At 46.9% G+C, this 13130-nt stretch overlaps 1 protein-coding gene and 1 long non-coding RNA gene across 2 annotated transcripts in view; one reads left to right on the top strand and one right to left on the bottom strand.

Annotated features, from left to right (window-relative positions):
* The window catches only part of CISH (cytokine inducible SH2 containing protein), a 49506-nt gene that overhangs the window by 18311 nt on the left and 18065 nt on the right, over nucleotides 1-13130 (bottom strand). The window lies entirely within an intron of this gene.
* On the top strand, nucleotides 5678-10270 carry LOC132244457 (uncharacterized). Its single transcript, XR_009455870.1, has 3 exons — nucleotides 5678-5947; nucleotides 6607-6769; nucleotides 8094-10270. It is a non-coding gene; the product is annotated as an uncharacterized LOC132244457 (long non-coding RNA).

Here is a 13130-nt window from a genome sequence, read left to right on the forward strand (position 1 = left end):
GTTGGTAACCATGACTAAATCATCATTACTTGTGCCGAATTTAATATGCATGGCCTAAGCTTGTTACATTTTTCTAGGCACTGTCCACTTATTTGTATTACAAATAAAGAGAAGTACAAGGACTAGGCAAAGAGTGAAATAATGGTTGGAGAGACTTTTCATGACACTTTCATGGACTTCGGAGCAGCAAAATGTCCAGTACTCCTGCAGGTGAGGGCTTCGTCTCTATTTCCTGCTTCTGACCCTGTAAAAGCAAGTTATCTATACCCTCATGTGTTCCCTTGCTCCCCTTTACCTTCCATATTCCTGTAGATTTTCCCTTTTTCCCCAGCACTCCTACCCTCCGTCATCGTTCGATAGCTTAGAAGTAATCAGGTCTCCGTTCCTGTCCTCAAATACCTTTTTACACCTCATGCAGCTACCACCAGACATTCTTCCTCCATTTGTACAAAATGTTACTGGGCGTCAGCGAATGTGACTTCAGGGGACAGGTCACGCTCAAGTCATGCCACTTTTCTAATGAGCCTTCATTTGGCTTATTAGACCATCATTCCCACAGAAGGATTGCCAGCTATGTGAAGAGCTAGACTGGGCCACTGCTTCTGTGATAGGCTCTGAGGTAAGTCCCCACATCTGCTTGACTTGAATTAGCAACCCTTCTCTTCTGCCAGCTTTGTCCAGTAGGAACTTCTTCAGGCCCACTCCCCACTATCTCATTTCTTGTTCTGTTAGGTCTGGAGGAAGCAGGGAGAGTGAGGGACCTCAGCAACTGCCAGCACTTTGTCAAGCACCCTAGTCTAAAGTTTAGTTCCTAAATAATTATCAACACTGCTCTTGATACATGCCCTTGTATCAAAGGGAGAGTCTAGTGAGAAAATCTTACTTTGTATCCTATTCATTCTTTCTGTAGCCGCACACATACATAATGTTAGAATTCTGTCCTTTAAGAACAGCTCACTTTTAGACTGCCTTATTTTAGAAATTTCTTGATCAAATGGCTTCTTATTCTCCTTTTCCCTAAACATAGCCTACCCATTTCAAGGCTCATTCTGAATTTTCTGATGGATTATAGAGAGGATGTGAAATTCATGTTTAAAAAGAAACTAGTCTGCAACCTTAAATATAGAATGAGTAGCAGCCACTTCATATCTGTTCTATCAGGGCATCTCTACACATTGCCCTATAGTGACGTGTGTCTACACATGATCACCAGGTATGTGATCACCATACTGCACCATGCTTTAATACTTTCAAAAGGAAGTACTAAAGCATGGTACCATAGCAACATCATCATATGGCAACATGTAGACGCACACTGGGAGGATAAATGTAACGTGGATGGTACTTGGACAAAGTACCCCCTCTCCAGTTGAAGGGATTTAGTGGGTACTAGTGCACTATGGGAGGTGTAACTGCTTATGGGGAGCAGCTCTCCTCCTATTCCCTATAGAGTAGAGCCAAGACACCAGTTGGAACTTAACCACGTACAACTTAAGGGAATAACTGGGTTGGGCTATGACATGTGCAGGGGAGCAAGAGGGTATTCAGTAAAGATTAGGTACGCACATACATCTAGCAGAGGCGAATCAACAACAAAGCCTGAGAGACAGGGTTTCACAAAATATGAAGTGCAGGCACCCCGGAGGGGCCAGGGAAGAAAGGTGAAGAGAACCCTTCTCCCCAGTGGGGATTCTCTCTTCCCAGCAACTCACCCCTCTGGCACTTCGGCTGCAGATGAAACCCAGGTCTCCCACATGGCAGACAAGAAGAACTCTACCACTGAGCCATCAATGCCTGGGCTGCTACCTTCAGCTCCAGGACTCTAGTCCCTCTAGGATCCTCCACGTGCTGCCTGCATGCTGAGCCAGCCACCCAGCTTCACGTCGGGGATCGGCAGAAATGGAAAAAAGGGGCCCAAGCTGCCAAGTGCAGCTCAGGGCTTGGGCCCCTCCTGGACCCGCTGCACGCCACCCTGTGTGCTGAGCCAAGCTGCCCCCAGCTCCAAGGGCTTCGGCCCCACCTGGACCCTTGCGCACACTCCCCTATGTGCTGCTGTAGCTGAGCCAAGCTGCCTCCTGCAGCTCCAGGCTCAGGATTCCTGCCAGGACTCACCGCACACCATCTTGTTCACCAAGCAGCTGAGCCAATCTGCTTTCTGTGGCTCCTGCACCTCGATGTCCCCACCGGAGACTCACCACACACTGCCTCATGTGCCTAGTGGCCGAGCCAAGCCACCGCCTTCTGGGGCAACTGTTCCACCCCACTGGCCAGCTCTCAGCAGCTCTTCAGGACTAATTTCCTTCATCCCTTGTTATCTTCTGCACGGAGCCAGGTGCACTGCCCCTTTTACTCCCACCAGCCACCTGGACAGGGATAATCGGGAGACATCAGAGGTGAGTCTTCACTCAGGTCTGGTTTCCCTACCTGGCCCCTGGGGGAGGGAAGAGGAAAAGGGAATCTCCCCCACCAATCTTTTTAACTTTTCAAACCCTCCAGGCCAGGCTGCCACCACCTAGCCCGTCACATCCTCCTCCATGGAACCCTTCACCATCCCTGGTAAAGCACAGACCCCAAGCTTGGAGACTATTTGGCCCAAGGGGCAGAGATGGGTACCTCCTCTGACAGTCCCAGGGCGTTGTAGGTGAAGCGGTGGACCAGTTGTTGCTCATGCCCCGGCCATGGGGTGTAGTCCAGGGCAGGACTCTATGAGGGTCTTGGTGACTCGGGTTCCCTCTCACTCAAGGAGTCTTCTCCACTCGCAGGTGAAGGCATAGGGACAGTTCCCTGTTTGGAGCCTGCCAGTGGGTCATTCCCTTCTTCAACCCTGCAAAGTGAGGCCCCACAGACTGTCTCCCCCCAAGTCTCTCTCAACTTTGGGAGTGGGGGCCCCTAAGCTTGGGTGAAATATGGTAGGGTACCATCAGTCATGGTCAGAGTCCGACTCCTCTGGAGGAATCACCAGTGCAGGGTTGTCAGCAGAAGGCCTCACTCTGTGGCAGTTGGGACCTCTCTTCTCACAGCTCTACCTTGGACAAGGATGGCCCCACTAATTCGCCAATGGGTAGCAGGAGGTTCAGATGGACCACATGACTCTGACTGGCTCCAGACTTGGGGACAATCTCATATACTGGGAGGTTTCCCAGCTGGTGCACCACAGTATAGGGTTTGAGCCACCAATGATCAGTGTTCTTGCATCTCCCAGTTAGCCCCAGGTTTCGTAATAGCACCTGGTCCCCTTCTTGCAACCCTTGCTCATGGACTCGGGCATCCTAATGCGACTTGTGGCATTGCTGGTTTCTTCCAGCGGTTTCGGCTGCCTGCTGATATGCCTGATGCAGGTGGTCCTGAAACTGTTGCGCATATTGACCATGAGTCAAATATCGGTTGTAGACTCCTTCCACCCCAAAACATAAGTCTGTGGGTAAGTGGGGCTCCCTCCCAAACATAAGCAAATAGGGCTGGCCCCTGTCACATCAGAATAAGATTCTATACTTAAAAAGGTGCTCCACCCTCTCAGAGATCTTGGGGCTGCCAGCCCTCTCTGGTTAGTGGCTGTGGGAGCAGGGTGAGGAGGAAGAGTTTGTGGCAGGACGTACATCAACACAAAGGGAAATGCCTTGGGGCTTCTGCCATTTGTTTTAGTCAGGAGATACAAAAACTTGCAAATTAAGGCTGTTTCCCCTTAATATGTCACGTGACAGAGCTATATGGGCCCCTTCCCAGCTGGGTTTGATGACTAAACAATGCTGGCTGGTCCAACTAATTACCTCTCATTACATGTATCTTTGAGTTCTCGGCTGTATCATGGATCAGTAGATGAGGATGTGATGCATCTGCTATGCTGAGACTACCTAGAGCTAGCACAAAAGGTCTGTAGGGCAAATATGGCAGATGGTGAATTCACAGATGCCTGCCTAGGTCAGCACAGCAGCTGTGTAGACTAGCAGCATGAGGTGGCAAAGACATGGAGGGCTTTCAGTGTTAGCATAGCCCTGGACTTCTGAGCAGCAGCATTTCAGATCAGTGAATTTGGCAAGCACCTCACAAATGTGACTCAGAGCATCGCTCAGTTTACAAGTGTGCAAGTGCAAAAACAGGGATCATTTTAGGCTGCATAGTCTTCTATGGCTGTGCTGCACAAGCATGACATTGCATTCTTCTGGGGTAGCTGGGCACAGAATGTGACTTGAGAGAGTGGGATGCTGCTACTGCAGGGTGTTGAGAATGTTGCTAAGTGTTGCACAGAAGAAATGTATAGAAGTGATGTGAGGGGGAAGGAGATGGATGGAGAAATATAGGTTGGAAGTACAGTAAAATCCAAAGAGACCAAAATCAGGCAAGATGACTGTAGTGACATGTAAAACAGTAGACTGCATCATGCCAGACCATTTTCTTATATGGGATTAACAAAACAAGCATGGTTTCCAAAGAAACAGTGACACATAATAACATGCTAGGCCTGAGACTGTCAGACCTGAAGTGGTAATGTTCCTTTGAGTCACTTTGCCTTATTCCATCAGGGACAGGCCAAGAGCAGGCTACTCTCACTCTGCTACTATGTGATAAAGAGCACCATCTGTTGCAGTTTAACTGAGAACCCTGTAGTGATTGCTTGGAAGCCTGGGAAAACAGTTCCCCTTTAGGTGGTTTCACAGGTACTCTTCCTAGTCAAGTGGAAATTTCCAGCTACAGTCCCCCAAACTCTCTGTAAATTCACATTATTACACCAGTCCACTCAGAACCCCAGGGTGCTAGGCACCAGGCTAGGCACTCAGTACCACATAGTAAGAAAAATGATCTCAGCCCTGAGAGGGTTAGAATATAAATTGAAAAGACAAAGGAGGAGGAAGTGAAAGTGGACCTTGAGGTAAAATGACCTGCCCAAGGGTGTACACCAAACTGCACAGAGCCACAAACTGTGAACCCAGATCTCCTGATTGATAACTTTGTGCCCTTTCCCCAGACTTGTGGGCACCAACCTTTTTAACAGATGTACCACAAATTAGCCATACACCCAACTCCCCCCCCCCACCCAAAATTGCTGCTCAGATCCCCTCTCCTGCCTAATCTGTTGGTCTCCTTTCTTCTTCTACCTTTGTGCTGCCTGCCCTGTCCCCAGTCTGCGATGTGCCACATGCGCAGGTTGCCTGTGTTCCTTGTGTTGCCCCCCACCTTCACTAGACCATGCTTCTGGACATATCCTGTTGCTTGAGCTGTACCTGGCACTGGCATTTGGAGTCAAAACATGTGTGATGGAATATTTAGGACCTGAACCTTTAGTGGAGTGCATGATTTACCTGAATTGACCCCTAGATCACTCAACCTTTTCTGATTTAAGATAACCAAACAATAGAAGGCTGTGACAATTAACCTTCAAATGCAATCCTCATTTTTCTTCATTGATGTCCCAGTAACCTGTCCCACCTGCACATGTTTCTGAATCAAATCCTTGGGCCTCATATAATACTGGCATGCCCATAGCGAGTGCTGCTAGCCAGATGTACCACTGCCACTCTACAGGTGCCTTTCCAGGTCACATAATCTTGTGGCCAAATTGAGAGTACCACTCACAAATCCAAGTCATATCAGCACAGTAGTCCCACAGCCCAAGCATGTCACATAGTTTCTCAACAGATGTTGCAATATACTAAGAGAGACATCTCAGACCTCAGAGTACAGTGAATGTTAGAGGAGCAGCAGGAGTGGCATAGTCTAAGTCTTAATGACTACTGTGCAATACTGTATGATGACTGTAATAGAGTGTACAGACCCAGGTTCATGAAATAATGGTATATAGGCCAATACTATTCTGGTTTCAGTTTTCCTGGTACTCCACCTATGCTTCCTGAAAGGAGGAACTGGTCTTGAGGATGCAGTTTGGAGCTGGTAAAGAAGCTCATGCAGATACTCTGGTTGTAGGACATAAATAGAAAATTCCATAAATAAGGTGAGCTTGGAGCTTAGTAAGGTGAGCTTGGGACTTTCCTCTCTTCCAATACTGGCTAGTTCCCAGATAGCTTTTCCCTGACATACTAGGAAATGTTGTGGTTTTTTGTTTTTTCATATCTTACTGCTCCAGGTTTAGGGCAAGGCATTCTGAGAAATAAGGGGGGAAGTTCCAATTATACCTCAGAATTGCCTCTTTGATTATGATACAGCTGTGCTATCCTCATGCAGAGGATAGAAGGGAAGGAGTCAAGCTGTGCTGATAGCCCTTCCTAGAAGCAGGGCTGTCCCTGGGGTGGTGGTGGGGGAATCAGGATGACTGCCCAGGGCACCGCGCTTTAGGGGGGGCCACAGAGATGGGCCAGCTTTGTGTCTGGCGGCTTGCCACTCTCCCTCTTGGGTCCCGCACCCTGCTATGGTCATCTCTGCCTAGAAGATTGGATAAGGGAAACTATTTGCTTCACTTTTTATTGTTCTGTTTTGTTTTCCTTTTCATCGTGATTGTTTTGAGACAGGCAGCTCTGAAGGGGGTCTGGGAGACTGTGTATATATAAATAAATATGCAATTTTATTTTAGCCTATCATGTGCTTGATAGGCTGAAATAAAGACTCTTAGGAAGGTCCTTTAAAATCCACAAACATATTTTTCCTTTTTCCCAGCTCACCTCTAGCATCCCTGGTCTCTGTCAAAAAGCCCCACAAAAATCTCTCTTTAAGAAAATCTTTATTGCCCTGAATGGAGGACAACAGGCCCATTCTCTGGTCCCCTGAAGACAAGCTGAAGAGAGTTTGATATCCAAAGACATTACAGCTGGAGAGGATGGTAAGCAACATGGAGTCTTTCCTTTTCCTCCACATGATGGTTTAAAGTCTGGATTATGATAAAAAGTACAGTGGAATATGTTGATACGTGCAGGTAAGCACTTTATTTATAGATAAAATCATCTCTTCTGAGATCACTCTGATGTATACCTGTGACATCTATCAAAAATCTGTTTGTCATGTTCTTAAAGTCTCACCTTTACAAGGGTGACTGATTTTTTTTTTTTTATTATGATTAATTCATTTTTGATGGTTCTGAGAATGGATGTTGCAATACTGTTCCTCTGTTCTTAATAACCACGTGGCTTCTTACTGGCTAAACATTTAGCAAGCAATATGGAAGAGGCTGAATTTATAAATACTATAGCTCGAAAATTCTGTTTCTTCTTTACCGGTATAGATTTAAGGTACTTTTTGGATTGTCAAATGATGATGTGCCTGCCCTTCCACTGGGACACTTTGTCAACCTCCTGTGAAGCACATTTTTGTAAAGAGCTACTAATACATTTGACTAATAGATTTACACCTAACTTTTAAATCACTGTAACTCCAAGTATAAATAAGCTTTGTATAAGCTGCTAGCTATAAGAGAGCCTAGAGGGGCATGTTCACTGTTGTAAAGCGTGTGGTGAGGCAGTGAGTGTGCACATGGGGAATGAGGTTTACCTGGGCTGAAATATGTTATTCCAGCATAGGTTTTTGGTTGTAGCCGTATTGGGCTAAAGACATAGGCAGGCAAGGTTCTTTGAGTGATATCTTTTATTAGACCAACTGAGTAGCTGGAAAAAAAATTTTAGGCAAGCTTTCGGGCACAGTCATCCTTCTTCAGGCATAGGGAGTCTCTGCTGGTCTGAGACTCCAAGGAATGAGAGAAGCTAAAAGTGTACTTCTAAAGTCTGCATTTGTAACTTCTCTCCTTCTTTGGAGTCTCAGACCAGCAGAGACTCCCTATGCCTGAAGAAGGGTGACTGTGCCTGAAAGCTTGCCTAAAACTTTTTTCCCAGCTACTCAGTTGGTCTAATAAAAGATATCACTCAAAGAACCTCGCCTACTTTATTCCAGCATAGACTTCCAGCCGGCTTCAGAAAATGTCATACATTTTGTAGATGAAAACTGACTGACTGAACCATTGCATTGGTCATGGAGAAGAATAAGATTCCTAAGCCCAAAGTTTTTCTATGTAAGTTTTAATAAGCTTGGTGCTGGTCTAATGTATCCTACACACTAAAGCCCGCTCTGTTTACAGAGCAAGGGTCAGTGGAAGTTCCTTTTCTGGTCATCCCATGCAAATGTCTTAATCTTTTTTGAAACGTCTAACTTGACAGATACACAGGAAGCTGGATCTCCATGACCAACCAATCTCATGCCACATGACATCTCTGCTAAGACTCTCACTGAGGATAACTGACAAGCTATTACCACTTGTGAGGGAGGTTTTTGTGACATGGACTCCCACCTTTAAAGCAATAGGGGCCAAACTTTTTGGCAGGTGTGCCACCAGTTTGCCCTGCACCCTCCCCAAGTGCCACTCCAATTCTCTTCCCCTGCTTCAGCTGCCTCTCAGCTTTCTGCTTCCTTCCCTGTGCTCCCTACTCCATTTGCTGCTTTGCTTTCTGCCTCCTGCTCTGTCTGCTATTATGCTGCGTCCCTTCTCCATGTGCCACAGAGACTGTCTGTGCCACTTTTGGCACCCATGCTGCAGGTTGGCTGCGCCTGCTTTAAGGTAGGGAACTGAGATGCATTAGCGTATTCTGCGTTCTATGTCGGCCATTAGAACATTGACTCGTAAGTGATAAGTGTTTTCCCTTTTGTTCTAAAATCAGGCGTATTTTGTTTTTTTAGTTGGTCTAATGAAAGAAACAAAATATTTTAGACACAAGAAATACCTGTATGAAAATGGCACCACTAGACAGAAAGTTGGCTAAAATTTACAGCCTCATTGTGCTTACATAAAGACTCAGGGGTCCAATGACACACAGGACATTGCAGAATTGGAGCTTTTACTTGGTTGGTTGGTTGTTTTCCTCAACCCCTGAAATGTTGTGGGGTCACAGCGGGAATGGGCTAATGTCTAAATTCTGTGACAGTCACGTGTTTCTTTTATGTCGAAAACAAACAAACAAACAAAAAACAGGGTTATATTTAATTTAGAATCTTATAGGTTTTTTTTTTTAATAAAGATGAAAAAATTTTCCCCTGGCGGGCTCTTACCCAGTAATAATAAAGCTTTTCAAAACTTCAAAAAGCAAGCATCAATAAAAACGCTGCTCAAATGAAAAATGCCCCATGGCACAATCAGTTACAGTGGTCCTGTTAGTATCTCTTCCATTAGTATCTCAAAAGGATTCTAAGCCACTCATGCTGCCACAAGCACAAAGGGAAGCTGCAGGATATACAGTGTAATTTTCTATCATATTTAATACCCTTGTTCCCTGGGAGATCTAAAATTGGGAGTAGAGAAGGGCAAGATTTAGCATTGTGGGAGTGCTCTGCTAGCTTAACCTGAGGAGAAATACAGCACCGAGGTTCCATTCTCTTCTCTCTCCCCAAGGGTAGGGAGGTAAATTTCCAACTCAAAGAAATGTCATGCCCCAGCATGCTTGCTCCTTGCAAAATGCTTCTAAGAGAAATTATAACACTTTAATTGGCTGAAGAGCAGGATAAAGATGAAGATTCACGTGTCTGTACAAACTGCATTTAGATTAAAGAAACTGGAATTCTATGACCAAAGAAACCTCAAAATGCCTATTCCAGCACAGAAACCTATATGCATTCATCAAACAACATGAATTACACAGTATGGCAGAGTCATTGCAATACTTTTATACCTAAAACAAACAGGCTGATATTAGTCCTACTTCATTTTGGTCAAAATAACATAAAATAAAAACCAGTAATTGGAAGGGGGAACAGAAATAAGGAGGAATAAGCCCCTCTTCTGGATGAAACAGATATGTAAGGATTTTTATAGTGTAACGTGGGTGTCCCCGAAGTGAGCGTCCCCCCTCACCAATAGAAGAGGGAAGCCAGCAGGGCACACGTACTGGGTGTGGAAACTCGCAGTTCCCTCTTACCTATCGTGTCTCAATAGAGGAGGAACAGAAAGCGATGTCATACACAGGTACAAATGTAGTATATCTATATAAAAGGTAGTGAACTAAAGTGAGTATTTACAGATTATAAATACATATAACTATAACTATATAGACACCCAAATACAAACAGTAAGCATAATGGTCCCAAACGATATGAACAGATAAATACAACAATAAATAGCACTCTAAAATACAAGGCGTACAGTTAACAGTTAATAAAGACTCCAAAATGCACAGTGTATATCAAACAATCAATAAACACTCTAAAATATAAGATGCAAGAGTTCTCTAGTGGTTCCCCTCCTCTAGGGGATCTCTTCCTTCTGTCTCTTGATTGAGGCTACCTTCCTCAAGGGTCACTCCCCAGGGGGAGACCCGTTTCTGTACTGACCCATGTGTCCCAAGGAGCTGGGTGGGGCAGTGTTCATAAACTCCCTGACCTGGCTAATGTTTCTCCAGAGAGGGCTCAGTCCAGGCCCCAGGGGAGTGGTGTGGCTCGATTACGTGTCTCAGTGGCTCAATCCTTCTTAGGGGGAGTTGCAGGCCTGGGCTGCCTCATGCATACCCAGGGCTGTGCTGCTTTGAATGCTGCTTCCCCATGCTCGGGAACCACTTCGTTCCCGGGGCCCTTGTGGGCCCACTGCAGGAAATGGGTCCCAAACCACCCAGCCCCTCCTTCTCCTGGGTCTTACACCTTTCAATGACTCGCCCCACGGTAGCGCTGGCTCCCATGCCCAGCCTCACAATGTGGTTGAAAACTTGAGCCACCTCGCTGCAGCTCCCAGGGTCCCAGGTCCCTCATGGACCCTCTGTGCAGCAACACCTGCACCGCAGCCCAGCCTTGTGCTAGGGTTGGAGTCCTGAGCTGCCTCGCTGCCGCTCCCATGGTCCTGGTCCCTTGCAGACCCTCTGTGCAGTGATGCCTACATTGCAGCCCAGCCTCATGCCGGGATTGGAGACCCAAGCTACCTCACTGCAGCTCCCAGGGTCCTGGTCCCTTGTGGACCCTCCATGCAGTGATGCCTGCACTGCAGCCCAAATGCATGCTGGGGCTGGAGACCCAAGCTGCTTTGCTGCATTTCCCAGGGTCCCAGTCCCTTACGGACCCTCCGTGCAGCAACGCCTGCACTACCTACTGCTTCCAGTCAGCAGCGGAGTCTTTTGGGCTCTTTTGGGCAGCCAGATACACCCGCTGGGCAGCTCTCCCAGCTCTTCTCAGCCCCAGGACCCCTTCTTCTTCACCCCTTGCCAACTGCACAGCGTTATATCCCCTTCTGAGGCTCTGCCCCCCAGATTGAAAATCAACCAGTTAGGGGGGCTGCAACTGCAGTTCCCAATTAAGTCTACTCCTGCCCCTTCCCCCTCCTCCCCCCCACCCCTGGCTTTGGAGTAGAGGGGGAGCAGGCTCTCCTCCTGGCTCCTTCCCTGCCTCTCTCTGCATTCATGGTCTCCTAAGCCCGGAGAGCCAGGCAAAGCCCAGCAAGCCCGCCACAATAGTAAAAGTTACATCTGGTGAGCAACAGATGTTTGCATCTCTTTTAGATTGCTCAGTAAACATTTAAAAACAAACTGTTGAGGAAATAAATTAGAGAGACCTTTGATCTGCTGATCCTAAGAAATATTGTTGCAATCTTTTTTTAAAAGGCTGTGTGCACATAACTGTTTGGTGCTTGTCTGGAGTGCAAAGATCAGCTGTCTGTCTTAGGGAAAACTTCCTAAGAGGAGAAACTTCTGTGCAGAGCAAGAGAAAGTTTCTTTTTTGCTTTCCAGGACAAATCTGGCTGCTGTAGTCCTGCTTGATGAGGCTTATAAATATGCCCTGATGCTAGAAGGAAGTTGTCAGTGTGCTATGGGTTGGTATAAATTCCTCTTATTAAGCACCATTCTGACCCTATGTGCTTTTCATCCTTTTTTTTCTGTACTCCTGTTTAGGTGGAGGCCCTTGGGCTCTCTAGTGGGAAGAATGGCTTAAAGGTCTCTTCCTCTCTTTAGAGACATGATTTATATTTATGAATCTTTTCCTTCCCTGTGAAACTTGTCAGCTATGAAGCTGGGCCTTTTAATACCTAGCATTAATGCGTTTGGCCTGCCATTCTCATGTGTGCTGGGTCACTGATAGGGAAATTCATTCAACTGATTTTTGTATGTGCTGGATGAAATGAACAATAAAGCTATTAAGTCAAAACAAAGCATTTTATTTTTCAAAGCAAGTGCAAAATTAAACAGTGTAGACTTGGGTAGGGCATTAAAACTGGATTATAAAGAAAGCCAAGTGCTAGCAGCAAATGCAAATAGAGGAAACAAACTAAGCACAAATGCAGCAGAGCTGGAATGAGGGTTGAAACAGCTTTGTTCCCAGAAGGCACAGTGTTGTTCCCCATAGAGAAGTCATGGCATGGCATCTCAGGTGTTCTTGTGTGGTGGTGAGGCACCACCACATGCTCTTGACGGGGAGAGAGTGAACCCTGCGAGTCCCATACCCCGAGAACAGACTCCCGGCGGAGCTAACTTACCTCCCGCAGGGCAGCTGGAGCAGGAGCCGCGCCCGCGGCCGCAGCTGCACGAACCGGCATTACATCGGCTGTTTAATCAGCTGTTTCCAGTGTGGGAAACAGCTGAGCCAATCCCAGCGGCCGTACCAGCTGCTGCGGGAAAGTTTTAAAGCCCCACTGGATCTGAGGCAGAGAGAGAGCCGGAGAGAGAGAGAGCAGGCTGGCCGCTCGTGAGGCGAGCTCCAGCATGGGGAGGAGGAAACCCAGTCTGCGTGAGGCAAAGCAGGGGCACCCACACAGCCCTCAGAAGAAGCTGAGACCAAGGAGGCAGGGGAGCTCCCTGCGTATGAGGAATATTTTTTTTAAGTGAAACGACGCCAAAAGGGGAGAAAGAGTGATTGGAACCCAATAAACAGGCCCTCAGCCATCCTACAGGGCCAGAGAACATCATTAATACATCACCAACCGGTTGGTGAGTGGACAGGGTGTAGGGGAGGCGGAGCCCGTGGAACATTGTGTCCGACAATTGTGAGTACTGCTGTCCATCAGGAAGGCCCACCCGAAAAAGATCTCCACTGAAGACCCCTCTTATAGTAAGTTTGACATCAAAGTTGTGGCAGGCGAGTTGAGGGGAGGGGCCACACCCTGACAGGCCAGGCGGCCAGAAGGGCACAAGATGCCACATCTTGTATTCAAGATTTCTTGAGTAGCAGCAGTAAGGGCAATGAGTGAACCTCTGCTGGGGTTGGGTGAGGTTCTTTGCCTCTGGGTTCTC

This window comes from Alligator mississippiensis, chromosome 12, assembly GCF_030867095.1.
Source record: "Alligator mississippiensis isolate rAllMis1 chromosome 12, rAllMis1, whole genome shotgun sequence".
In the NCBI taxonomy this organism is placed as follows: domain Eukaryota; kingdom Metazoa; phylum Chordata; order Crocodylia; family Alligatoridae; genus Alligator; species Alligator mississippiensis.